The sequence below is a fragment of the Stomoxys calcitrans genome, chromosome 5 (genome assembly GCF_963082655.1).
Source record: "Stomoxys calcitrans chromosome 5, idStoCalc2.1, whole genome shotgun sequence".
NCBI lineage: Eukaryota > Metazoa > Arthropoda > Insecta > Diptera > Muscidae > Stomoxys > Stomoxys calcitrans.
Genome location: NC_081556.1, coordinates 147,438,191 through 147,465,422, shown reverse-complemented (window position 1 = coordinate 147,465,422; position 27,232 = coordinate 147,438,191). Strand labels below are relative to the sequence as shown.

The 27,232-nt window shown below is 36.2% G+C and overlaps 1 protein-coding gene across 4 annotated transcripts in view; it reads left to right on the top strand.

Annotated features, from left to right (window-relative positions):
- Positions 1–27,232, top strand: part of LOC106085184 (ion transport peptide) — a 124,476-nt gene that overhangs the window by 79,272 nt on the left and 17,972 nt on the right. Inside the window, exon 1 of one of the 4 annotated variants that reach the window (XM_059368723.1) lies at positions 8,505–8,714. The exons of the other annotated variants lie outside the window; for them this stretch is intronic. The gene's annotated coding sequence lies outside the window, so the exon portion shown is untranslated. Of the gene's footprint in view, positions 1–8,504; positions 8,715–27,232 lie in introns of those variants that run through there. 4 annotated transcript variants of the gene reach the window in all.

Sequence of the window (27,232 nt, the reverse complement as noted above, 5' to 3'; positions counted from 1 at the left end):
TTATGAGCAAATAATTGAATTTTTATGTGGTATAATAAAAACAAGAAAAAACAATATTATGTCATAAAAATATTACAAAACAAAAAATTAAACGATTAACGAACTGTCCTGGACGCTTATGCATTTCATCTTTCATCTTGCCATAAACAGCAATTGACGTCGAAATCTACAAAACTTATTCAATGAGTCGAGTGTCTTGACAGAGGAACATACGTAGAAAGAGAGAGTGAAGGCTAGATGCAATTATGATATGCAATGAAAGCAGTACGTGTTAGGCAAAATATATATTCTTGAAACTGAGGATTTTCGGTATTATGATTAATCGTTTTGAAATTAGAAAGCATATTAATTAAAAGTGATTTTTTTTATAGACGCGTTGTTTTCAATCAGGCCACACTGTTTTCGGTGGCGGTCTTTTTGACAGCTGTCACTTGCTTTATGCTTTTTTTGGGCGGGTGCTGCAAAATGTGACCGAAAATGTTTGTTTATACAGGGTGTTTTGTTACACCTGTGATTTCCAATAAGATCAAACTTTTTCGGAGTTGCTCTTTTTAACAATCTTTAGAATTTTTTTATAGCACTCGCCAATGAGGATTTCAACTTGTTCTTTGTTTACTTTCACCAAAGTAACATCTAGCTTGGTTTTTATTATGGTTAGATACAGACCTTTCAAATGGAAGTATTGATTTAAATAACGATGACCAATTTTTTTCCATATTTATACAGCGTATTTAAACGGCGTGGCGTCTTGAAACTTGGAACATTGTCTACTTACATACATAACATATTTTAACACTTGAATTTTGCGATACTATGTTAACTAACTCACTCAATAGTTTTAAGGCCATTGTGGACTATTGTGAATTAACAATCTACAGTTAAGATATTTCTTGGCAAGTCATGAAGAACAACTTGCCACTTACTTCATAGCTATACAACGGTGAGCACATAAGGTTTACCCAATAAAACCATACTTGAAATCTAACTCCAACACTCTATCTTTGTTTTTCTTATCATTGCCTATATTGCTCTTTCTATGAGATGTTATGTTTGGCAAAGACCTCCATCCTTAAATCCCTTCTCTACCATTGAAGCCCCTCTTGCTGTCGGAGTTGATATCAACTACCAATCCCCGCACATACAGTCCACAACCACTACAGACATCGGTACAAAACACCATTTGTTTCTTCCTCACCCCACAGCTTTCGTTCCGATTCCCTTGTTCTAAACCCCAACAATATATATTTGGGAAGGTTACAAGTTTTCTCGAAAGCATTTAATTTCATACTACTGCCGCCATCTATGTATCAGGTCGACTACTTAAGGGACCGCCCTCGTACTTATTCCTGATAAACGACTTCAATGCGGTAAAAAAGGTCGAATGTGGGTAGTTTGTCTCTTATCACTTTAGAAAACTCATGTTTTCTGAAGTAACAATTTGACAACTACTCACCGTTGTTTAAATATTAATAAAAGACAAAACTTATCGCTCAATTATCTTCCATTAAGTTGAAGGGACTTTACCCCCAGTTATAGTAATTGCATGCATAAGACTACAACACATCAATATGATTTAGATATTCTTGAGATCAAAGAGCAAAAGAGTTTCAACTCAAACAATTCATTTTCACTGTCGCCTTATACGTCAATAACTTTGACAGAGGATAATATGAATATATGTATGTACTTTAAACTAGTTCGCTTCGTATATACTTATGGCAGTGTGTATGTGTGTGTGTGTTCATATGTAGAAACCAGTTTAATTATGGCTAAAAATAAATAAAATATAATTAAATGCTCAGAAAGTACAACAGCGGAAATTCAGTTTTCTAGAGTTGTGGTAAGCAAAAAAAAAAAAGAAACATAATATTAATTTTCTTACAATTAAATGCAAAAATCGCGCACAGTAACCATGAACATAGCAACGACATGAGCTAATGCTACAGTGTGTGCGTTTGTGTGTCTACTTGCAATTTCCATCTAATCTGGTTATTGCTTTGCGGTTGTCTATATTCTTCTAAAGCAATCAACGTCAAAGCCAACCCACCAACCAACTAACCAGGCAGTAAGTCACTTCATCTAACTAACCACCATCTCAAACGCAAGCCACTCACAACCATCATCGTCGTCGCCCAAATGGCTGCCATGGCAAAAACATTGTCGTCATACAATCTCGTCTGTAAATATGGTAGTTTATCTTGTTGTCGTTGTTGCAACGAATCGATCAAGCAACAGGATCGCTACTCCGCTCACTTCAAAAAAGAAAAAAAATGCAACATAGAAAAACATAAAACAGCAACAACAACAACAACTTGCTGTAATAATAACACAGAGTAATAACAACAGCTTAACAGATTGGGCTAAAATTAAAACTCTTAGACATGAACAAAACCTCTTAACTTCATGCCTCATGGCAAACATATGTTGCACACTTCCAATAAGCATTGGACGGTTGATTATTAATATTCAGTCTTGCTCATGCCACCATGAAGTTGGCAATTGGCAGCAAAAAAAAACACGTAAACCCCACAACAACTTGAAAATTATTGAGTGCTTTAACAAATCGAGTTTCAAGCTCACCTTGCCGCCTTGTCTTTTGTTAGGTTAACTATGGACAACACAAACATACAGCAATGTGGCACTACCAACAAGCGGCGTTGCATTCAATATTTACACTGTGCAGCAAAAGTATAAACACGGCTTAAAAAGAGAATTTACATGTTACACCAAATGTGTCATCATCATGTGTGAAGGCTGAATTACATACCATGGAGAACGTGTGCGTTGCCGTAATGAGTGATTGCCGAAAAAGTTAAATTAGGTAGTTAATGAGCAGTCAAATGAAGTTGAACAGCTTGACGCTTAAGCGCTTTCGAAAACGCGAATCCATCTTAAAGATGGAGGAGTTACCTAAGGTTTAAAAGAGCTACCTGAGCCGCTTTTTGATAAAAATTACTGTACCACTATTCCTTATAGAACCGATTGAAACTAAGATATCCCTGGTAACAGAAGTTACATAGACTTCTATATGGATGTTTCCAAATTAAACGACCAGGTTGGGTTTGGGGTGTACTCTTAAGATCTCGAACTGGTCATATTGAAAAGGATACCCGACCACTGCAGTGTGTATCAAACAGAGATTCATGTAATTAAGGATGTGGTGGAATGGTTAAGATATAATGTAATTACGACGATTGGCATAAATATCTTCTCAGACAGCCAGGTAGCCATTAAATCCTTTGAGAACTTATTTCTGAACACAAAAACCGCCCCCGACTGTCGCAGATCTCTCATCAAGATGGCTAAACAGTTCAAAATTCACCTGTTCTCGTTGCCGGGCCCCAGAGATATCCCAGGGAATTGTAAAGCGGATGAGCTTGCGAGACTAGGAACTACCCTACACATTCCAGCGATACTGGAACCAGTGGGCATGCTCTAGCGACTTGTAAGCTTAGTTTTCAGCACCAGCCCCCTCTTTGCCACCATCTGGTGGCAAAGAGGGGGCTGTGAGCATTCCAAAACTATGTGACCTAATCTAGACTTGAAGATATGTACTGCTTTGCTGTCATTGGCCAAACGTCTCAGTCATTGTGTCCGTCATGACAGGTCACTGTCTAATCGGAAAACAATTGACATTCTGTCTGTGTGTCCCGCACTAGCAGTTAGAAGGAGTTCCTTATTTCTTTGAGAACCTGCCTGATTTAGCGGATGTGAACATTCGCAAGTTATTGGGCTTTTTAAAGCGATCTGGATGGTTCAACGGTAGGAGGCGTCTTCCTTTTCTGTTCCTGTGGTATCACAATGGACAAAAACGTCTAAGTGAGTCTGATGTAGACTGCCACTAAAACCTAACCTACAAAATCCTTAATTGTTTTCCATACCACGCCGATTAGATGGTTTATGTCTGGCATTGTGTCCCACCTAAGTGCCAGTATCTGTTAGCCAAAAAAGCGCGAACAATGACATAGGAAATGCCTTAATGTCTCATCATCTTCCCCGCATGCCCTACACATGCTAGAACTTGCCGCATCAGTGAGCTCGTAGTCTTATGTGTACTGTTATGATACCAAAAGCTTTACTGACCGTCTGCTTGCTTCCTTTCAGAAATAGCCTCGTCTTCTCACCATCCGAATCTCCCCTAGGATTTTACTTGTCGTCCGACGCTATTCCACAGTGTTACATGCGCGTTCGTAGCCCACGCTCATTTCACGAACTACTTCGACCCGAAAAGCTTCGGGTTAACTAAGTTTGTTGACGGCAGTCCTCTGGCCTTCATTGCCAAGTCGTCTGCTTTTCATTCCCCCTTACTCCGCTATGGCCTGGCACCCAAACGATGCGGATCGTGATTCGGATCGGATTCGTGACGGTACTGTCCTGGTTGTTATTGCCCTTATGGCCAGTTTACTGTCCGTAAAGATGTTCACACTCGACGTCCTCACGTTAGCTCCACATCACCTCACGTATTCCGAACGACAGGAAACACAGTCCCGAGATTTATGTCTTTCTTTATGTTTTTGTCAGAACGAAATAGCGTATCGCTCTAATCGAAAAAAATTAACATATGCTTTTTTGAAATGTGATTGTCTTAAATTGGTTGTATTCATTCATTCGTATCACACTATATGTGAAACTTTAAATAAAGCCTAAGAATGTCTCTTGCCGACAGCTGTTAACAGTCGGTCAAATTTGGCGGCATTAACGCTTTACGCTCTCCTTGTTTTTCCATCTTTCTCGCATATTTTCTGCACATCTACACATACTCAAATACGACCTCACGTAATGGGTGTTTGCTTTATGATTAGTAGTTATGTTTGTTTACATTTCCTTACCACTGTAATAGAGATGCGTACAATAAACAACATATAAAGGGTGATTTTTTTGAGGTTAGGATTTTAATGCATTAGTATTTGACAGATCACGTGGGATTTCAGACATGGTGTCAAAGAGAAAGATGCTCAGTATGCTTTGACATTTCATCATGAATAGACTTACTAACGAGCAACGCTTGCAAATCATTGAATTTTATTACCAAAATCAGTGTTCGGTTCGAAATGTGTTCAAATTTTGACAAATTTTGTTCAGCGATGAGGCTCATTTCTGGTTGAATGGCTACGTAAATAAGCAAAATTGCCGCATTTGGAGTGAAGAGCAACCAGAAGCCGTTCAAGAACTGCCCATGCATCCCGAAAAATGCACTGTTTGGTGTGGTTTGTACGCTGGTGGAATCATTGGACCGTATTTTTTCAAAGATGCTGTTGGACGCAATGTTACGGTGAATGAACACATTTCGAGCGCGTAAGCGTTGCTCGTTAGTAAGTCTATTCATGATGAAATGTCAAAGCATACTGAGCATCTTTCTCTTTGACACCATGTCTGAAATCCCACGTAATCTGTCAAATACTAATGCATAAAAATCCTAACCTCAAAAAAATCACCCTTTAGTTACATTGTTTCATGTATCATATAATCTACTATGAAAAATTAACATAAAATAAACATTTTCATGCAAAAATGTAAGAAAATTACTTTTTTCCATAACATATAGGTGATTTTGATTTTAAATTCACCGCCATTTTAATACAAAACACATTAAGTTTAATTAAAAACTTTAATGTCTATTGAAAAACAATTTGTAAAAAATTATTGGCAAACAAATTTCGAATTTGTAACCGTTCATAGGCCACTCACCCCTTTCTAACAACTATCACTTTTACCATCAACATAAGCCTTAAGATCCCAAGGAAGATGCGATGCCAGCTTTTTGGTCAATATGTTTTCACAAGCATCGCTCTCTTATCTTGCTATGCTTTGACAATTAAGTACAACGGAGTTGTATACTACTTTTCGTTGATAAGCATCTGCTTCTAACTGTGATATTAGTAAACCTTAACCAGCCAATAATATATTTTTAAAATAAATGCTTCGCCCAATGACTACCGAGTTGTTGCATTGCTTGGCTAATGCCCACCAAAGCTTTCTGAATGACTTCCATTGAGATGCAATAAAAACGCCAACAACCCATTCAAAGCTCTATAAAAGGTCCTACCAACCGAGTTCAGTTCTTTAAAGTATTCAGCAGTTGCACAAGCCAGTTTTCCGTCACAATGTTCAACTTTTACTCTTATTCTTTGGTATATGTTGTGTGTGTGTGTGCATGGTAGATAGTCTTTTATGGACTTTTGTGATTAACAGGTTGCGCTATTTTTTATGACAATAAAGGAGGATGATTGCCCGTTACAGTTATTAATGGAGTGTTATAAAGATCTCATAAAATCAATGACATTTCAGGTGCATTTTTCCCAATGCTGTTGTTTTTGTTTAAGGAACAAATACATTATGGGATGTTGGTGAAGCTTAACTTAGAGATTGCATCACATGAGCTTTTTGCCATTTTGGGGAGAAGAAAATATTTTTCCCCTAATGGATGGTATGGCAAGTTTCATTAAAGTGGCAACAATCGAGGCTTTGACAGATGAACGTTCCTGCAAAACATATGATGTATGTGTAACTCTTTTTAACGGGATATCATGTCAATTCCAGATACAGTCAATCCCTTACATCAAGTCATTCTAGATTATTCTACCATTATGTATGCCAGTTTTTTATATTTACATATTTTACAAATCTACAAGTTCTGCTACAACCTACTACTGAACCTCGTCATGCTGTACATGGCGATTATTTATTCTTTCAATCTCTTGTACGTATGCATGGGCAAACATGCTAGACTTTCTGTCGTCGTTCGTCTATGTCGTTGGTCGGTTGGTAATAGCGCTGATAGCTGAGTTTATAGCATTCGAGCACAAGCACACATACTTTTACATTAGACAGACATCGGTTCTTTGTGGATGACGATTTTCTTCTTCGTATAGTTTGTGGCTATCGTTCGATTACTTTTATTCAGCGTTTTAAGGTGATATTGTAAAAACTGTATGTATGTATGGCTGTGTGTATTCAGAGAGATAATAGGGGTATGACGCTAAGATTTGTGCTCGTAATTCAGTTTGGCTGAGATTTATCTTGAGGAGCAAAATTTACAAACTAAGAATAGGGCACGCAATTTTTTGCACTAATATCAATCGCCATGAAACTTTTTGGTAAATTTATATTGTAACAATTTTTGAGGATTTATTTTTTGGTTATAAATGATTCCGAAAATATCAAAAGGACAACTTTTTAGAAAGGCGCTCTTCTCATTTTGCCAAAACATGCAACTTTACGCTTTACAAAATTTTAAAGCGTTTTATTTTACAATTGAATCGTTTCAGTTTTACAGTTGGTAAATACCAAAGCGAAACGGGTGAAAGAGGATTTCTCGCAATAAGAGTATTTTTTAATCAATTTCAGTTATTAGTCTTAGGTTAAGGTTCCTTAAAATCAGATTATAATGTTTAAAACTTTTCGGGGTGAAATCAGGGTGAGTAACATGAGATAAGAGGTTTATAAAGGAGTTTTATCCAAATATAAACCGATATGGTACATATGCAATCCCAAATGATCGACATTTTTCTAATGTCAAGACCAAGTACTGCTTTAAGATTGTTTAGATTTAGCGATCAGCCGACATACAATTTTTTGAATTTTCGTCATTAAGCTTTCTTGCTTGTTTGCAATGTGAACTCGTTCACATTGCACAATATTTAAATATTTTAGATCGAATTTTAAAAAACTGTGAATTGAAAAGGCAAAATAATGCATGCATGTACAATATGCTGCATTTTGTCAAAGAAGAAAAATATTACTGAAATTTGTTAACATTCACAATAGGCAGATTTTGACAATCTTGATGATGTTCATGGGGCCTATCCACTTTATGTTTTCGCAAGTGACTCAACCTTGTGCATATTAATAAATTCGGGTCTAGATTATTATTTGTTTTATTTTACTCGGTTTTATACTGCTAAGCAAAGGTAAGCATGTCCGCTAAGCAAAGGTAAGCATGTGACGCCGAACGCCAGGAAAATCAGAAAATTTGTCAGCATTAGGAGGAGATAACCTCCTAATGCTGGCGACATTTGTGAGGTACTTTGCCGTGTAAAAACTTTTACCCAAAGAGGTGTCGCTCTGGGGCACGCCATTAGGACTTGGCTATAAGAAGAAGGTCCCTTATCATTGAGTTTAAAATTGAATTGGGCATCGCTCATTGATTTGTGAGAGGTTTGTCCCAGTGCCCATAACGGAATGTCCATGGGCAAATTTGCATTTGCATACTGTTTAAAAATTCATATTTTAAAAAGTTTTAAAATCCCTACCCTGGTTAGCTATTAAAATCCCTACCCTTGTTAGCTTCGTTGTTTTCTTGCGTCTATAAATGTTGAGCGTACTTGTGCCGCTGATTTTGCCATTGCTGTTGGCTACCATTATCACCAAACGATCAAACAATCAGACAGCAGACTCGCAAGCAAACAAACATACCCACAATCTGACTAATCTCATTAAGATGCTGAGAGTCACTGTTAGCGTCGGCTGAATATATAGCCAAGTCTATTGGCTAGTTCTAATTCTAATTTAGTACTAATTTTAATTTCAATCGAAGGGGTTAAGCGGTTAAGCACACACCGCCTTATTTGATTGATTTACTTCGTATTCAAACGATATCTACCCCACCTACTTTAGACACTAAAGACAGCATTTTTGGCCGAATTACTTTGTTGCTCGTTTTTGTTGGAGAACAAACAGCTGGTTGGTTGGAGGTGGAAAGGATTTTCTTTGTGGTGAGTTTGAAACCCATTTTTTCAACTTTATCACTCACATGGCATGCTAAAAATGGAAGCAATGCAGTAACTGTTTTGTTTTTAATTCAAAGGAATTGTATGGGTATGGGCATTTGTTTGTCGGTCATTGTGGTTTTTTTTTTGGGCGGGTTTGCAGCTCGTGTCATTCGATTGGTTGATTTACGATGCTGATAAATTGATCAATATTACTGAGAGTGTTTCCTAAAAGTTGCCAATTTACCGAGAAGTGTCGCTATGTGAGTGTGTGCATTTAAATTGAAATAATGTTAATGTATGTATGTATTATTAAAACGTCAGTGAAGTGTTAAAACAAATTTCCCAAAAAAAGTGACAAGCCCCCAACGGGCAAATTTATGTGTTTTGAATTTATTTTCGATTAATCAAGTCAGCGCCAGCCAAACACGTTCATGGCATGAGGGCAAGGGAGACAGTAGGTATTTATTTAAAAAAACCCAAATTCTTAGAATATGAAAAACAGTGCGCAAAAAGTGATTTTTTTAATAGTCCCCATCATAATTTATCGTTGTCGCCGGCGTCGGTTGTAGATATACATGGGAAAAAATTATCAAAACCATTTTGATTCTAATTTTCTCTATTTTTCATATGAAAAAGATTTTCTACGGGTTTCTGTTGTTATCTCTACACTTCTGCTAACATATTCCAAAAAAACCGAACCATAGTTTGCCGCTAAATGTGCCGAACGTGGCCATGTGTTTATAAAATATAGTGGACCAACACACCATGAATTTGTGTTTCTTGACGAAAGAGCCACACAACACATTTTAATCAACAGTGTAAACGTAATATAGAGGATTCACTAAAAAAAGTTTGCGGAAAGCGATCAGCCAACATAATTTTTTTTTTGAATTTTTAACAGTATTTACGGATTGAGGATGTCAACTTGTTATCTTTTAGGATTCATTCTTTGTTTAGGTTTTCTCCCATTTGTGATTTTTTTCAGCCGTTCTGCATGCGGAATAGTTGTGAAAAACTTTAACAAAATAGTTTTATTTTTGTCAAACCTAATTAAATTTTCTATTTTATCTTCGAGTAAAAAGTTTTTTTACATTTTTCATTTCTAATTTTTTTAAAGAGTTTGACAGTTGTTTATTTAATAAGCCGTACAGAGTACCAAGCCTTAAGGTGGGGATACCTACTTGCGGTTAAACGTCCCATACGGGAACGTAACGCATTAAACGCATTTCAATTAAATATTGAACTTTTTTTTTAAATTAACTTTGGAAAAAGCCATAACTATGCTGATTTTTAGAAATTCGCACACAGCAATAGATAAGCTATTTAGTTCCACCTGATCGTCTTATCACGTGAATAACAGTCAAACTCCATATGAAAAAGATTTGGACCGGTAAAATGTATAAACCAGTGAGGAAATGCAAAAGTCGGGCGGAGCCGACTATATAATACCCTACACCCACCCTACAATTATAAATTCGTGCAATATATAAATATATATGTGTATGAGAGCTATATCTAAATCTGAACCGTGTATATGTATATGAGAGCTATATCTAAATCTGAACCGACTTTCAAACGGATCGTTTGAAAATTGTTGTTACTGCGGCCATATAAGTGCAAATCCTACGATAAATATGTATGGGTGCTACATCCAAATCGATTTCGATGAAATCTCGCAAACAGTAACAAAGCTGTCCGTGCAAAGTTTTGTGCAGATCGGTTGAAAATTGTAGCTACTACGACCATTTAAGTGCAAATCGGGTGATACATATATATGGGAGCTATATCTAAATCTGAACCGATTTTTGTGAAATCTTGCACATATGTTAAGATCAGTAACAAAACATTCGTGCCAAATTTTGTGCAGATCGGTTGAAAATTGAAGCTACTACGGCCATTTAAGTTCAAATCGGGGGATACATATATATATGGGAGCTATATCTAAATCTGGGCCAAAAAAGTGATATGTGCAAAATTTCGTGATGATTGGACAACAAATACGACCTGCACTTTGATTACAAGAATACATGGACTCGGATAGACGGACATGGCTAAATCGAATCAGAAAGTGATTCTGAGTCGATCGGTATACTTACCAATGGGTCTATCTCTTCTCCTTCTTAGCGTTACAAACAAATGCACAAACGTATAATACCCTGTACCAAAGTGCTGGTGTAAGGTATAAAAATGGAATTGCTTTTTTAGACAAAGAACTTAAAGATAACAGTTAGACACAAGTGACTTAAACTTCTTCAGCCATGTGTGCTTTTTAATTGGGTTGAAAATATTTGACCATCGAAGCTTGAAGAATCATATTGGAGAATGTTGGCATATAGCTTAACTCTTGTCTTAATATTTTTGCAATGATCGAGGCTTGAAGGGTGTGTCAGCAAAGTTCCTTCCAAAATAGCTTTAAAACAAAACACAATATCGCATAAGAATGGCTCACTTGATCTACAATTGTAAAGCTGTCGTAACTGCCGAGCCATAAGAACATTTCGAAGGTTTGTAGAGCAGGCAAGTTTTTAATAGGGCAAAATATTAGGTGATTACAATTTTAAAGCTGGTCACACTCTAAGTTTATGTGTATCATTTTTTAGTAGCTGGCTAAAGCAGATGTCAGAAGATAGACGAAGGATGGTGTATAACGATTTCTGTGGTATTAACGATGGCGAGAAAAGTAGAACACCTTTGTTAAGGCTTCTGTGTGCCGGTCAGAAAAGGTTTTGTTTTTGGGATCTATTATCTAAACAGAATTGTCGGTAAAACAAATTAGAATTGAAAGGTTGATTGTTTCATAGGTAGTAACAGAAAATTATACTACTTACTATTTTTACTGTGGTATAATAACTGGATCTATCCTTTGATTTTATCAACTTTTTTCACTGTGTATATGCTCTTCTCCCATAATGGCTTGCATAAAAGAGGGTGTGTATTTTGAGAACAAACGCGACATCCGAACATATCAAAGTGTGTGTCTGTGTATGTGCTTAAGAATTTGGAATTTATTGTCTTGATTAGTTGCCAATTTATGTGATTGTCGGCAAATGGATCCTTTTTGCAATTGATCAGCAACCAACAACATCATCAGTCAGCATCATCATTGATGATTGTCGGTGAACGTTTTTAATTTGATGTGTTTTATGTTATATCGATGGTAGTTGTTGTATTTTTGTTTTTGTATGCATCTCGCCATTGGTGTTGATGATATCGATAGTTATGATTTGGTATCAATTTATCATCAATACCCAAGTCAATTGCGAACCATTACCATACAGCAGTCAAAACCATCGTAGTTCCTTTTTTCAATTCAAATTAAGAATCGATGTTGCTTTATGAGGAGTCGTGCTGGATTGGTTTGTTTTTAGTTTTGTGTTTTTTTTTTTTTTTTCAAATGAAATTATTTTGCGCATATTTTATTAGAAACGTAATAGTCTATTTTTAACAGATTTTTGTAGTGATGATTTCATTTCGCCTGCTGCCAAGCTTCACTTTACTGAAGAATCTTCATCTCACTGTTTCCAAATTATCGTAAATGTTATCTGTGTGAAGTGAGAGCACAAACATTGGATTCCCCGTATGTTATCTGTGAAATATAAAGTGATAATCTTTTATATGATTATTTTCAAGAGAAAATATGGTGCAAACAGACAATTCTGGTAATCTTTGATGACATTTATTCCCTGACTTTTTTTGGTCACATCAATGATGGTGGTCGATTACCACTGCACAATAATGCCCTAGACCATATTTATTTTTTTTTAAATTTTGTATAGGCGCCCTTTCTATATTTTCAATTAAACCTTAGATTCATATATGAAATCAATAGCTGCAAATTTCACGACCACGATATGGAAAGACTTCGTGCATTCTAACAACTTTCTTATGTTGTTGTAGCCACATTTTCCTGCGGAGGTGGCGATCTTCATCAAGCTTTTATATGCGAGCAAGCTCGTTTCGATATATACAACCGATACCCGCAGAAACATAATGGCCAATGGTTTTTTAAAGGCGCCAATGACTCGCCTTGTCGTATCAAGCATCATAGGAACTTAGTATTTAAGCAAGAGTCGGTACCACCCGGCCACTCACTGAGACTCTCCACTCGATACCGCTGCTTGTCCGCAACTGCAGTTTCAACTACTCCGTAAGGAGCATTCCACTATTCGTAACCTGTGGACGCTCCCAGTAAAAGTTATCCCAGTGCCGGGATAACTATGACGGCGTTTTAATGACTGCTTGTGGCTCATACGACAAAAATATTCTCCGTAAACACAGTTTTGTACATGTACTTTACGGAGGACTCTTTTCTTGAATACACCCAGCAGTGCCTCATTTGCTTTTACAAATACTATGCTTTGGCTTCTGCTTCATGCTTCTTCCATTTAAGATCATATTAAGTATCCATATCTTGTTATGCATGATTTTTGGCTGTTGAAAGGTGGTATTGCTCCTTTTTTCTTTTGTTTTACAACTAATGTCATTCGATTTGTTTATGTCGGTAGAGAAGAATATGTAGTCGCTGAATATTTCAAAGTCATAGTCACATTCAGTAGTTTCTTGGGGTTTTCTATATTCGCTCGCATGTTGTTGGTGCCTTAAACTTTTTATTTTTGTTCAATGTTAAAAGATAACATTAAAGGCTGTCTCCTGTATTAAACCATATTTGGTATTGAATAGCTCGAAGAGATTCTTTTCTACACCCATAGAAATAAGTTTGCTGATATCAGCAAACACTGTCTGCTGATTTTAAATTACAATTGTTTAAATATTAAAGGAAATTTTTTGGAGTTTATGAACTTCGAAAAAAATATCAAAACATTTCTTATTTGCTATAAACATTTTTAGTCATTTTAGGGGAAAATTTTTTATTTAATAGTGTGAGTAGAAGTTAAAATAAAACTTACACTATATACCTCTAGAAATAAAATATGAGATGCAACATACAAATGTTTGAAGTATTTTTACCATCTGAAAACAGCACAAAATGTTTGCTGTTTCAGCAAAAAATTACTGCTGTCCCATTTTCAGCAGACTTTCTGCTGTTTCAGCAAACACTTTGGCTTTTTTAACTAACAAATTTCTCTGGGTGTATTCTGAACTGATGATCACTATCAGTTAATGTCAAAGTGTTACTAGTTTTGCACTTCTGAACTGATGATCACTATCAGTTAATGTCAAAGTGTTACTAGTTTTGCAGCGCAATCAAACACAGACATGACTTTAAAAACATTTCACAAATGGATGGAAATTATCTGATTTTGTTGGATTTTGTCCAAAATATTGACTAGTGCTAATATCTCATTGTCTAAACTTACGAGTTTAGACTTACATACATAACATATTTAACTAACTTACTCAATAGTTTTAAGACCATTGTGCACTATTGTGAATTAACAATCTTGACAAGTCATGAAGAACAACTTGACCCAATTACTTCTTAGCTATACAACGGTGAGCACATAAGGTTTACCCAATAAAACCATACTTAAAATCTAACTCCCACACTCTTTCTTTGTTTTCCTATTATTTCCCATAACCTCTCTTTCTATAAGATGTTATGTTTGGCAAAAACCTCCATCCTTAAATCCATTCTCTACCATTGAAGCCCCTGTTGCTTTCGGAGTTGATATCAAAGACCAACACCCGCACCTACAGTCAACAACCATTACAGACATCGGTACAAAGCACCATTTGTTTCTTCCTCACTACGCAGATTTCGTTCCGATTCCCTCGTTCTAAACCCCAACACTTATCTTTGCCGATTATTGCAAATTATTAAACAAGTGATTTTACTACCTTATATAAATCAGCCTTGCTTAGAACCTAGCAACAATCGTCTCGGTATTGCAGTTCATCAACAGCGCTGGTTTTCTGTTTCTCTTTTCACATGGATAACTGTGAAAATTTGTTATACAAAATTATAAATGGAATGAATGCATGATCAAATGAAAATGATTTTTATACCCTCCACCATAGGATGGGGGTATACTAATTTCGTCATTCTGTTTGTAACACCTCGAAGTATGCGTCTGAGATCCCTTAAAGTATATATATTCTGGATCGTCATATCATTTTAAGTCGATCTAACCATGTCCGTCCGTCTATCCGCCCGTCCATCTGTCTGTCGAAAGCACGCTAAGTTTCGAAGGAGTAAAGCTAGCAGCTTGAAATTTTCCACAAATACTTTTTATTAGTGTAGGTCGGTTGTGATCGTAAATGGGCCAAATCGGTATTTTGATATAGCTGCCATATAACCCGATTTTGGGTCTTGATTTTCTTGAGCCTCTAGAGGGCGCAATTCTCATCCGATTTGACTTAAATTTTTCACTTAGTGTTTTGGTATCACTTCCAATAACTGTGCTAAGTATGGCGCAAATCGGTACATAATCTGATATAGCTGCCATATATACCGATGTGGGATCTTGACTTCTGGAGCCTCTAGAGGGGGCAATTCTCATCCGATTTGGCAGAAATTTTGTACAACAGCTTCTCTAATGACTTTCAACATACGTATCTCATATGGTCTGAATCGATCAATAGCTTGATACAGCTCCCATATAAACCTATCTCCCGATTTTGCTTCTTGAGCCCCTACAATGCGCAATTCTTATCCGAATAAAGTAAATTATTACACAATGACTTCTACAATGTTCGGCATTCCTTTATGGTCCGAACCGGACTATAACTTGATATAGCTCCAATAGCACAACAGTTCTTATTCAATATTCTTTGTTTGCCTAAAAAGAGATACCGCGCATAGAATTTGACAAATGCGATCCATGGTGAAGGGTATGTAAGATTCGGCCCGGCCGAACTTAGCACTTGTTTTATGCTAAAGACTGCAAAGAGCAAATAGATACATTTGAGAGCAGGATTGTGTTGGTACAAGCAATTTCCGGTAAATGAATTTTCCACAACAATAGCGAAAGCAAAACAGATTAATCTGACTAAGCAAAATATTATTTTTTTTTTTTCAACTTTTTACCTGTCATGTGGCATAGTTAACACTTAGCTTCGATTAATTGCCTACATAATCAGGACTTAATTGAAATGTGTTATGATACCGAATCAATCAACCCCCAATGTAGATATCAGGCTTTTAGACAAACTTTTCTTTTGCTGTGAGTTGCTATTTTTTTTTTTTTTTTTTGTTGCTGTTACTTGCATTTCAACAAAGACCAAATGGTTTTGACGCGGGTGACAGCTTTCATGATGAAAGTTATTTTGAAAATATATACATATTAGTGTAACGTGCGAGTAAACAGGGGAGAAGGACCTGCATGCTTATTATTATGCATTTAGTATGGGCTAGTGACATATAGGCCCCTGATCTACGGCTATGATGATCCAACAATGTGCACTGTGTGTTGCTGTTGGCAGCACGTCATGAACGGTGGTTGCAATTGTTGTAGCATTTTGTTGTTTACTGCAATGCTAGTGATAGCTATCACATGCGGAAAGTGCTATTTCATCAACGTCATGATGCAATTAAAACGACAATTAATTTTATGCAAAACGAACAAACATGCCACATACTTGGCAATGCAATATATATGCAACAATAATTGGATGGAGTTAACCAAGTCATAGGTTTATATGTGAATGTATACACCAATACGTACCAGTTAACTACTTGTGTGTACTTGTATGCAACGCGCACAAATATAACAACCCAATTTTAAAGCTTGTTTTATTTGACAAGTGGGCTTTCCCATAACCCAATACTACATTGTTGCCAGCTATTATCATGCACGATATGCAAAAGAATAGGAATGTGGTTTATGTGAAATTGTTGCTGAACATAAAATTTGGACGCAACTTGCTAAATCTGCGGTATAAAAAAGTAAATTTTTGTCAAAAGCCTCTACAAAAAAAGAAAATTTTACAAAAATTTAATTTTCAGAAAATAGTGATACAAGCAGAAAAAGCTGAGCTTAGACGAAAACGAAAATGAGACAAAAACAACTAACTGCAACATTTGTCGACACAAAAACTATTTTACCATGTAAGAGTAGGAAGTAATAATGTGGTATCAACTAATCGCACTGGCCACATTTTTTTATTTATTAACCACTTTTAAATATAAATGGCTGCATAGGATATAATTGCAGTGGAGGCCATGATAATGATGATGACGACAATGACAATATCCATCTTCATTATAAGCATGACAATAAGATATAAATTATATTTCGCGCATGCATGTATATTTTATTTGTACTTTAGCTTCGTACTATCAAATTTGTATACCCTCCATTATTACGTTTGAAACAAATGGAAATATTGATCAGAGACCCAACAAAGTATACAGATTCTTGATCCTTTTGACATTTCAAGTTGATTTAGCCATGTCCGTCCGTCTGTCTGTCTATCGAAAGCACGCCATTTTTCTAAGGGGTAAAGCAAGGTACTTGAAATTTTGCACAAATACTAATGGCCACTTGGTATCAGATTTTTACTTCTTGAGCCTCTAGAGGGCGCAGTTCGTTACCGATTCGGCTGAAATTTCGCATGAGGTCTTTTGTGTTGACTTCCAATTACTGTGCCGATAATGGTACAAATAGGTTTATAACCTGATATAGCTGCCATATAAACAGATCTCGGATATTGACTACTTGAGCCTCTAGAGGGCGCAATTCTTATCCGATTGGGCTGAAATTTTGCATAAGGTGTTTTGTTTTCACTTAAAACAACAACTATGCGAATTATAGTCCAAATGGATTCAGAACCTTATAAAGCTTCAATAGGGCCCAAAGCTCTAGGGGGCAGTTATTGGGCTGAAATTTTAAACGTTGCATTTTTTATGTCTTCTAATTGCCATGACCTACATATTTAAAAAAAATATGGAAGCATACTTGCTTCCAGTGGTCTGCGAACTTTTAAGCAACATTAGTAGCGTCAGCTTTGGGATAGCAAAAAATCATATCAAAACAAGTAAAAGTGTGCGAAGTTCGGCTAGGCCGAAACAGTCATGGAAAAACGCCACCTCCAAAAATTCAGGCAAATCGAGTAATAATTGCGCCCTCCAGAGGCTCAAACTGGGAGATCGGTTTATATGGCAGCTTTATCAGGTTATATACCGATTTGGACCATACTTAGATCAGTAGTTGTTAGTCATACCAAAACGACATAAGCCAAATTTCAACCATATTGGATAAGAATTTTGCCCTCTAGAAGCCCAAGAAGTCTAATCGGAAGATCGGTTTATATGGCGGCTATATCAGGATATAGACTGATTTCGACCATACTTAACACAGTTGTTGGAAGTCAAAATAAAACACTTTCAGCCAAATCGGATAAGAATTGCGCTCTCTAGAGCCTCAATAAGTCTATTCGGGAGATCGGTTTATAAGGCAGCTATATCAGGTTATATACCGATTTAGACCATACCTGGCACAATTGTCGAATGTGATACCAAACGTGCAAAATTTCAGCCAAATCGGATAAGCATTGCGCATTCTAGAAGCTCAAGAAGTCAAGGCCCAAGATCGGTTTATATGGCAGCTATTTCAAAACATGGACCGATTTGGCCCATTTACAATCCCAATCGACCTAAAATGTCATGATGATCAAGAATATATATACTTTATAGGGTCTTAGACGCATATTTCGAGGTGTTACAAACGGAATGACGAAGTTAGTATACCCCCTATCCTATGGTGGCGGTTTTAAAAACTACATTTAAACCCTAACAGTTTATGTCAATCAGTTTGGAGATGTCTTGCACCCCCCCCCCCCCCCCCCCTAATTTTGAAGTATATGTAGCTTATACGCATGTACTCATTCTTCTGCTCCCTATGATTTATGGAAGTTTATCTAGATGTGAATTTAATTTAATTTCCTACCATCTATTGGCCAATATTATTCTCCTCGTGATCTCAAAACTGATGTGGTTTTCTTTGGCTTATGCAGTGCCGATATAGATAAAGTCGCAAAGCAAAAGTCATCGACGTTTATGCTTTTCTTCACCCCTATGCTTTTTTCAGACTTACTTCTGGCACCTGAATCCTTTAATTGGCTCACATTCACTTCTTTCCATTACTTTATTTTTTCTACATGATGTACGCTATTTCTCCCTCTCTTTCTTTCATTGAGGGAACATTGACGTTTTTTAGTTGTTGTCTTTATATTCTTGAATACATTTTTTTTTATTCCTTATTGGATGACCAATTTTATTCAATTTAACTTCCCATATCCCTAACGCTCATATCTATTCGTTTGTAGATAGCTTGCAATTAGTCATACATTTTATGAGTGATCAATAATCAACACTCCATAAAACCAAAGTGTGAATGCCTTCGACTCATTTAAAGAGTAGAGGAGGTGGCTCAAAAACCTCCATTCAATATGGTCGATCTGTCTGTCGGTCTTCTTGCCACACTAAAAACAAATTAACATATTGTGCGGCAAGAATAAATTTTGTTTGTAGGTATGTCACGTATTTCCCGGTCCAAGTTTGTAGCCACATTATCGTTGCAAGAAGAATAGCCACAGAGAAAGAAGACGACACCACAACGTCGTAGCCTTCATCGTGATATTGTCAGACAAAAGCAAACGGATACACTGCATTAGCTTTGGTCACAGCTGGAACCATTTAGTGTGTTAGTAAGTGGTCGAGGGGAATCATATTTAAACTTGTTCTTTGCTTGGCCAAATATCACCGCAAATATTTAAGTGATTTCATGCTTTTTTAACAAATTTTCATGCGAAGCAACACCTATCTAAATGTGTTTACATTGCCGCGATGGTAGTTGGCCATGTGGTCAAATATCTGTGTCTGCTTATTGAGATCTTCCCCAGAAATCTCTCAATATAACTAATTTATGTTTTTTCTGCCACTTTTAAAGCCGGCCGGCAACTTTGCACAGGCGAGTGAAAATGTATGATTCATAGCCAATAGAAAAAGAGGAAGGAAAGACCCAAAGCAAATGCGTGGCGTACAGCGTGTCAATATATATGTGCATATGCATGAATGTTGCATGCATGCCTGCGGATACAGCAGACAAAGGTTAAAAATAAATATTTTCTTATGCCACCGCCAGCACTACCAACATTATCATCATCATCATCATCGTTCTCATAATAAAATAAGAAGTCATAAATTTTGAAATTCGATGCCAATTAGTAACACAACTTTTTCTCTTGACTTTTTCAATGTAAGAGTGCGTGTGTAAGTGCCTTTGCGGTCTCTGTTGAAAATTGATATGCAGCATATAATTTCTTTTTTTAACACTCACTGTTAACTGTTGTTAAGCTAAGGAAAAAATTAAAAAAAAACATATTTCCAACATTCAATATACGCCCTCTAAACCAAAAGTACAACAACACCAACAGCTTTTATATGGCAAATATTCATTTAAGTTTGTACGTCAGTGGCAATGAACATATGATCCGGGCATACATAACCATGTAGGTGGATAAATCCTTTAAAAGGTCTTTTAGGGTCTGTGTTTAAATTGATTTACAGCAATACACGGTTAATGTTAAGTAACGGTATTAAACATATGGCATTCGCCTTTTTATTTTAGACAAGGGACACTAGTTTCTTAATTTTTTCGTAGGTTAGGGTCATGTTCGTTTTTGTTTACTCTTTTAATTATTACTTAATCTATCATCAATTCCCTTTTTGGACTTTAATCGTCATAGCTCTTTATTTCTAGATGAGATTAATACTAATTGGAAAATAAAGCATTGGATATGTAGTCAAATCAATTCATGTGAAAAATCATGACGATACCTTGACTAAAATTTTCAAAAAAATTTATTGAAAGTCCAATAACTCATAAAGCGTTAGAAATACTCCAGTCGTTTCCAGACATTTGTAGCAATTCAGAAAATGTCATGCTCGAGGTTACCAACTTCCAAGTCCCATGCATTAGGCTCTGGACCCACTTACTTTACATTAATTGACTATGACAGAACAGTTGTTTCACTAGCCGAATGGCGTTCCAAGCGCCTCGATCTTCTGCGCTCATTCTAAAATCTCTGACACCAAGTTTCGAGGTGTCTCCTACCACTTGATCTTTCCATCGGGCTTTTGGTCTTCCCGGTTTGCGTGTACCACCGTGTTTGCCTTCAAAAGATTTCTTTGCTGGAGCTTCTTCATCCATTCTGACAACATGACCTAGCCAACGCAGCCGTTGTATTTTGATGCGTGCAACTATGCTATCGTCGTCATACAGCTCGTGGCTCATACGTCGCCTATATTCTCCATTAACGCAAACTGGTCCCTTTATTTTACGAAGAATCTTTCTCTCAAATACTTCTTTTCCGTACTTATTGGAAAACAGTTCAACATTGACTATGTCGAGTTTCGTGGACATATCTCTATCTGTTCAAAAGCTCTAGAATTATTTCCAAGATTTTTCGATTTGGCAACACTGTTGTCATGTGTGCGTATACTTAATAAATTGCTTAATTAAAACAATCATACGCACTACGGGTACATTTTGACATTTTCCGAATAGGAAGAAATTTTGATTTTCTATTTCAAATGTTAAAAAAAACATAAAAAACATAAAAAAATATCCTTAAAATTTCCAGAATATAATTACTAAGTAGTTTATGCAATATTTGTTTTTATACCCTCCACCATAGGATGGGCGTATACTAATTTCGTCATTCCGTTTATAACACCTCGAAATATGCGACTAAGACCCCGCAAAGTATATATTTATTCTTGATCTTCATGACATTTTAAGTCGTTCTAACCACGCCTATCCGTCCGCCCGCCTGTCGGAAGCACGCTAAGTTTCAAAGGAGTAAAGCTAGGCGCTTGAAATTTTGCACAAATACTTCTTATTAGTGTAGGTCGGTTGGGATTGTAAATGGGCCAAATGGTCCATGTTTTGATATAACTGCCATATAAACCAATCTTGGGTCTTGACTTCTTAAGCTTCTAGAGATCGCAATTCTTATCCGATTTGGCCGAAATGTTGCATTAAGTGTTTTAGTTTGACTTCCAACAAGTGTGTCAAGTATGGTCTAAATCAATCCATATCCTGGTATAGGCGTCATATAAACCGATCTCCCGATTAGATTTCTTGGGCTTCTAGAGGGCGCAATTCTTATCCAATATGGTTGAAATTTGCATATGTCATTTTGGTATGACTTTTAACAACTGTTCCAAGTATGATCAAAAACGCTATATATAACCTGATATAGCCGCCATATAAACCGATCTCCCAGTTTGACTTCTTGAGCCTCTGGAGGCTTATTGTCATACCTTTTTGTAACACAGGTAAGCAAAAAAGGTTAATTCAACAAATAGTGGGAAAGTATTGAAAATTATCATACATCATTTTGGCAACGAATGTGTTCATGAGACTTGTATCAAGTTGAAAATGGTTCTACTTTCTGGAAATTTGGTATAATTTTTGTATCTCGAACATTTAAATCGATTTTCTAACATTGTGTAATGCATTTTCATTCATGGCGTGCATCATGCATGTGCGATATATGCAATCACAACGCTGTGGAATGTTTACAGATGCAATAAAATTCTTAATTTATACCCCTCTCTGCTTAGAATATCCCAGCTGTGAGTAAAAGTCTAAGGTAAATATTCCACGCTGCAATTAGAAATAAATAATTCATTTTTGTTAAATTCACCGTATCGGTCTAATTATTGTTATTCTCCCAAGCAGCAGAAAATATGCATAATCACCATCATCTTTGCTGCACGCCCTGAAAACACATTCATATACGTGTTTACATCACAAGACACACTCACACAAGGTATACAATGTTGAAGTCTAACGGTCAAACATTGCACTTGTGCAAAGAAAAGAAAAACCCCGACCCTAAAAAGGGGCATTTTTCACTCTATATATTTGGAGTTAATGGAATATTTCCCCAGAACCGCGAATATAATCATTCACATAACAATTCTGCCACAATTTTTATTAGATCTTGATAGTGTGTATGTGGTTGAAGTGTGTCCACAGGAACAGCAGCTTAGTATTAGTCACTTTTCATGTCGTTTGTCGGTGTATTGTTGTTGTTGCCGTTGCTGCATTATATTAAGTCACGAGATAATTTACGAGCACAATATACATATAAAAAATAAAGCGACACGATGTCTGCCATGATCACAGCCGACAATAAAAACAACAACAATATGCTGAATACACAACGCAAAGAACTTGGCGCGGGCATTTTGATGTTTGTGTGCTTGTTTCATGGTGGTATCTATTTTCTAGCTTTGCCTTCGTTGGTGTGTTTGGCATGACATACAAAATTTTTGTTATGGGGTTTTTACAACATGTTCAGCCAGTGTTGCCAGTTAAATAGTATTTTTGCTAACATGCAAAAATCAAATAAAATAAATATATATGTACTTAACAACTATGATTTAATTGTACATATTATTAATAATTTGAAAGCTATCAAGTAAAAAAGCGTTAAGTTCGGCCGGGCCGAACTTTGGATACCCACCACCTCGGGTATACATATAAAGCTTTGTCGAAATATGGTCCGATTTGGACCAAATTAGACACGGACATTGAGAGGTCTAATAAGTACAAGTCATTGTTCAATTTTGTAGAACAAAATATTGGTCTTTTTGGTAGCCATATCCAAATATAGAACGATCTGACCATATACGACACGGATGTCGAAAAGCCTAACATAAGTCACTGTGTCAAATTTCAGCGAAATCGGATTATCAATATGCCTTTTATATGGCCAAGACTTTAAATCAGCTATATCCAAATCTGAACCAACCTGGGCCAAATTGAAGAGCGATGTCGAAGGACCAAGCACAACTCACAGTCCCAAATTACGGCGAAATCGGACAATAAATGCACCTTTTATGGGCCTAAGACCTTAAATCGAGAGATCGGTCTATATGACAGCTATATCCAAATCTGGACCGATCTGAGCCAAGTTGAAGAAGGATGTCGAAGGGCCTAACTCAACACACTGTCCCAAATTTTGACGAAATCGGGCAATAAATGCACCTTTTATAGGCCCAAGACCTAAAATCGAGAGATCGGTCTATATGGCAGCTATATGCAAATCTGAAACGATCTGGGCTAAATTGGATAAGGATGTCGACTGGCCTAGCACAAGTCACTGTCCCAAATTTCAGCAAAATCGGATAACAAATGTGGCTTTAATGGGCATAAGACTCTACATCGGCGGATCGGTCTATATGGGGGCTATATCAAGATATAGTCCAATATAGCTCATCTTCGAACTTAACCTGCTTATGAAACAAAAAAGAATCTGTGCAAAGTTTCGGCTCAATATCTCTATTTTTAAAGACTGTAGCGTGATTTCAACAGACAGACGGACATGGCTAGATCGTCTTAGATTTTTACGCTGATCAAGAATATATATACTTTATAGGATCGGAAATGGATATTTCGATATGTTGCAAACGGAATGACAAAATGAATAAACGCCCATCCTTCGGTGGTGGGTATAACAAGTATCTATATGTCATATAATCGATATATAAAATATTTTTTTATTAACATTTCACAAATTAATGTAAGGAAAAAAATTTTAAATTTGTAAAAAAAGTTGAAGATTTCGAAATATTCATTGCATTACCAATAACATTTTGCAGCATTTTGCATTCTTCGGAATTTGCCTTTCTTTTCATAAAAAAATCGTTTACAAAATTTAAACAACTCTATTAATTTTACTAATATTTTAATATTAATCAAGAGCCAATACTTTACCCCATTACGTTTTTTTAAGATATAAGCAAAAAGAAGCAAAAAAAATCTGATTTCAGCATCCCCTCGCTATGAACGATGAAATTGTAATGAAATATGTATGCTATCATTTAGATTTTTGTTTACATTAATTTCCACTATGAAATAAATATTCTCACATTATATTGTGCCAGCCAACATGTTAGAAAATTTTAAAAATTGTAAAACTTTTCATGGATGCTGGCAACCCCCAACAATGTTCAACATGCTAACCAAAATGAGTAAGTGTCTAAACTCTATGCTAGTTTTCCTTTGACACACTCAGACATTTAACAATTTTGCCATTTTGGATGTGTTCTAAATAATCGAAACCTTAAACCAAAAGCAACAAAAAAATACACGCAAAAATAAAACAAATGTTAACAATAAAAATGCGCAGATTAATTAAATACTTATGTGTATAGGTATGAATGTATGTTCGCACACTCAGAGATACATATGTTAATCAACTGTTATACGCTGTCTCTCTCTCTCTCGCTCTCTTTGACAATTTGTGATCTGTAATCAACGTCGAAGACGGCGGCATGTTTTGAGTATTCGATTGTGTTTGCACTTTTTTTGTTTTTGGCGTTTGGGGGCCCGCCATTTATCATCGATGTAGTCAAGAACAAACGAAGAAACGGAGGGGAAGAGAGATTTTTTCCACATGTAAACATTGTAAGCGGCCAAGCGTATGTTGTTGTTTTTTTTTGTCATCACAAGCATACACTGCTCATATTTTAGAATGTGTTACAATAAATTTTCACCCGAACATGTGTTTGGCCCCCTTTTCATTGCGCTCTTGATTATTCCTCTATACAAACATACATACATATATGTATAGCCATTCAAAAAACATGTTAACAATTAATATTATTGTCTAAAATGAATTTCAATTAAAAAAATGGTCTACACAATAATGGAAAACAATTGATATAATAAATACGACGCTTTTTTATTTTTCTTTTGTCGTCCTATTCAAGTGGAAGAGAATGATAGTGCATGCATATTGCTAAAATATCAAAACATTTATGGCATTAATTTTATTTAGGTTAATGTTTAACAGAAAACAAATGTTGACCAGAATTTTTCCAAAGTATATTAATAAACAATGTAAAATATTACACAAATACTAGCTCAAACAAGAAAATGAACCCATAACAAAATAGAAAAATTAACATTTAGCAAAAGTTAAATTTACACGAAATTTTCTATAAAATCCAAATTCCATGAAATTTTCTGTGATGATATATCAAATATCATAAAAACTTTCTAATAAACTCAAAAATTCGCAAAAGTTTTCAATCAATAGAAAATTTTTATGAACAAGAATCCATTAATATACACTTAAGGGCAAAACGGAGTGAGCGCGTTGAGAATTGGTTTGGAGCGTCGCGTTGCAAAAATGCAACTCTGCACACAAATTCCACAAAAGCAACGCGGAAAAGTTAAACAAGTAAAAAGGCATTAAGTTCGGCCGGGCCGAACTTTGAATACTCACCACCTTGTGTATAATATATAGTAGTAATAAATATAGCTTTTATAAGCTTCAGACCCTTAATCGGCATATCGGTCTATATGTAAGCTATATCTAAATACAGTCCGATCCGAACTATATTTGGGACGGATGTCGGGAGACCTAAAACTACCCAATGTTTCAAATTTCAACGAAATTTTTGTAGAGTGATTACAACAGACGGATGGACAGACACAAAGCTGTGTTAATTGTTCTGCATATAAAACAGAGAACGCGTACAAAATAAACATTTCATTCAAACTAAATTTGCTTTAGTGATAAGAATCAGCTGTTTAGTGCGTAAAGTTTATCTAAATTTTATCGTTCACCAATATACATGATATTCAGTGTACGCCATTATTTAGGTGTAGGTGCCTTTGAAAGCGGCAGTTATAAAGTGGTGCACTCTCCAACTTAGACTTGGTGCGGTGTAAGAAATGCAACACCATTACAAACGGAAACTACACCCTGTGGTGGTGTTAAATTTTTTTGGTCTAACCAGGGTGCAATTGTCCAATTTCAGGGTTGTATCCAAATCCCCGTAGATCGTCAAATGCTTAGTTTAGATTTTAAATTTGTTCACATGTTGTTCCTTTTTCACATGATATTTAGGAAGTGTCCAGAAAATTTGACAGCCTAATGGGAATTAGCGCCACCATCGCCACGGGGTTGTAGGTTGTTATTGGGCAATTGACCCAACCTTCTTAATTCAATAATGGCTCGAACGAACACAAAATTTCGATCGAAATCATCGGAAGTGGTGCTCTTTTTCATCTTTTTCATTATAATCTTTTGTATCAAGTCTGGGATATTGTCACAAAGGATACATTGCGAATGGTGCACGTATGTAAGACACTGCATTATGGGCTCACATGTTCCACTTTTACTATTTTATGCTCAGGTTTCCAAAATGAATTCAAGACAAAAGCCAATTTTCTATGCCGCCCATAAATTCTCATGCTGCTGCTGGTCTACTTTAAAAATAGATCAAGTTCATTTTCTTAGAATCCCTATGGCGTGAGACTCTATGAAAGACAACAAACTCTAGCTAGACCACCTTAAACATTTTATTTGCCGCCGTCAAGCTGTCTTTATTGCAAGGCGGCGGTGTACACGAAAAAGTCCGATCGTTTAACATCTGCGAAAAGCACAAGCGGGGCAAAGACTTGTTTTACAATAAACGCACGTAGACGGATGCATAGATGGATGAATGGATGGGATGGGATGGGGTATTACAAATGTTTGCGACAACGAACCATACATTTATAGACAAGTTTATTTTTAGAACACAATGTGAG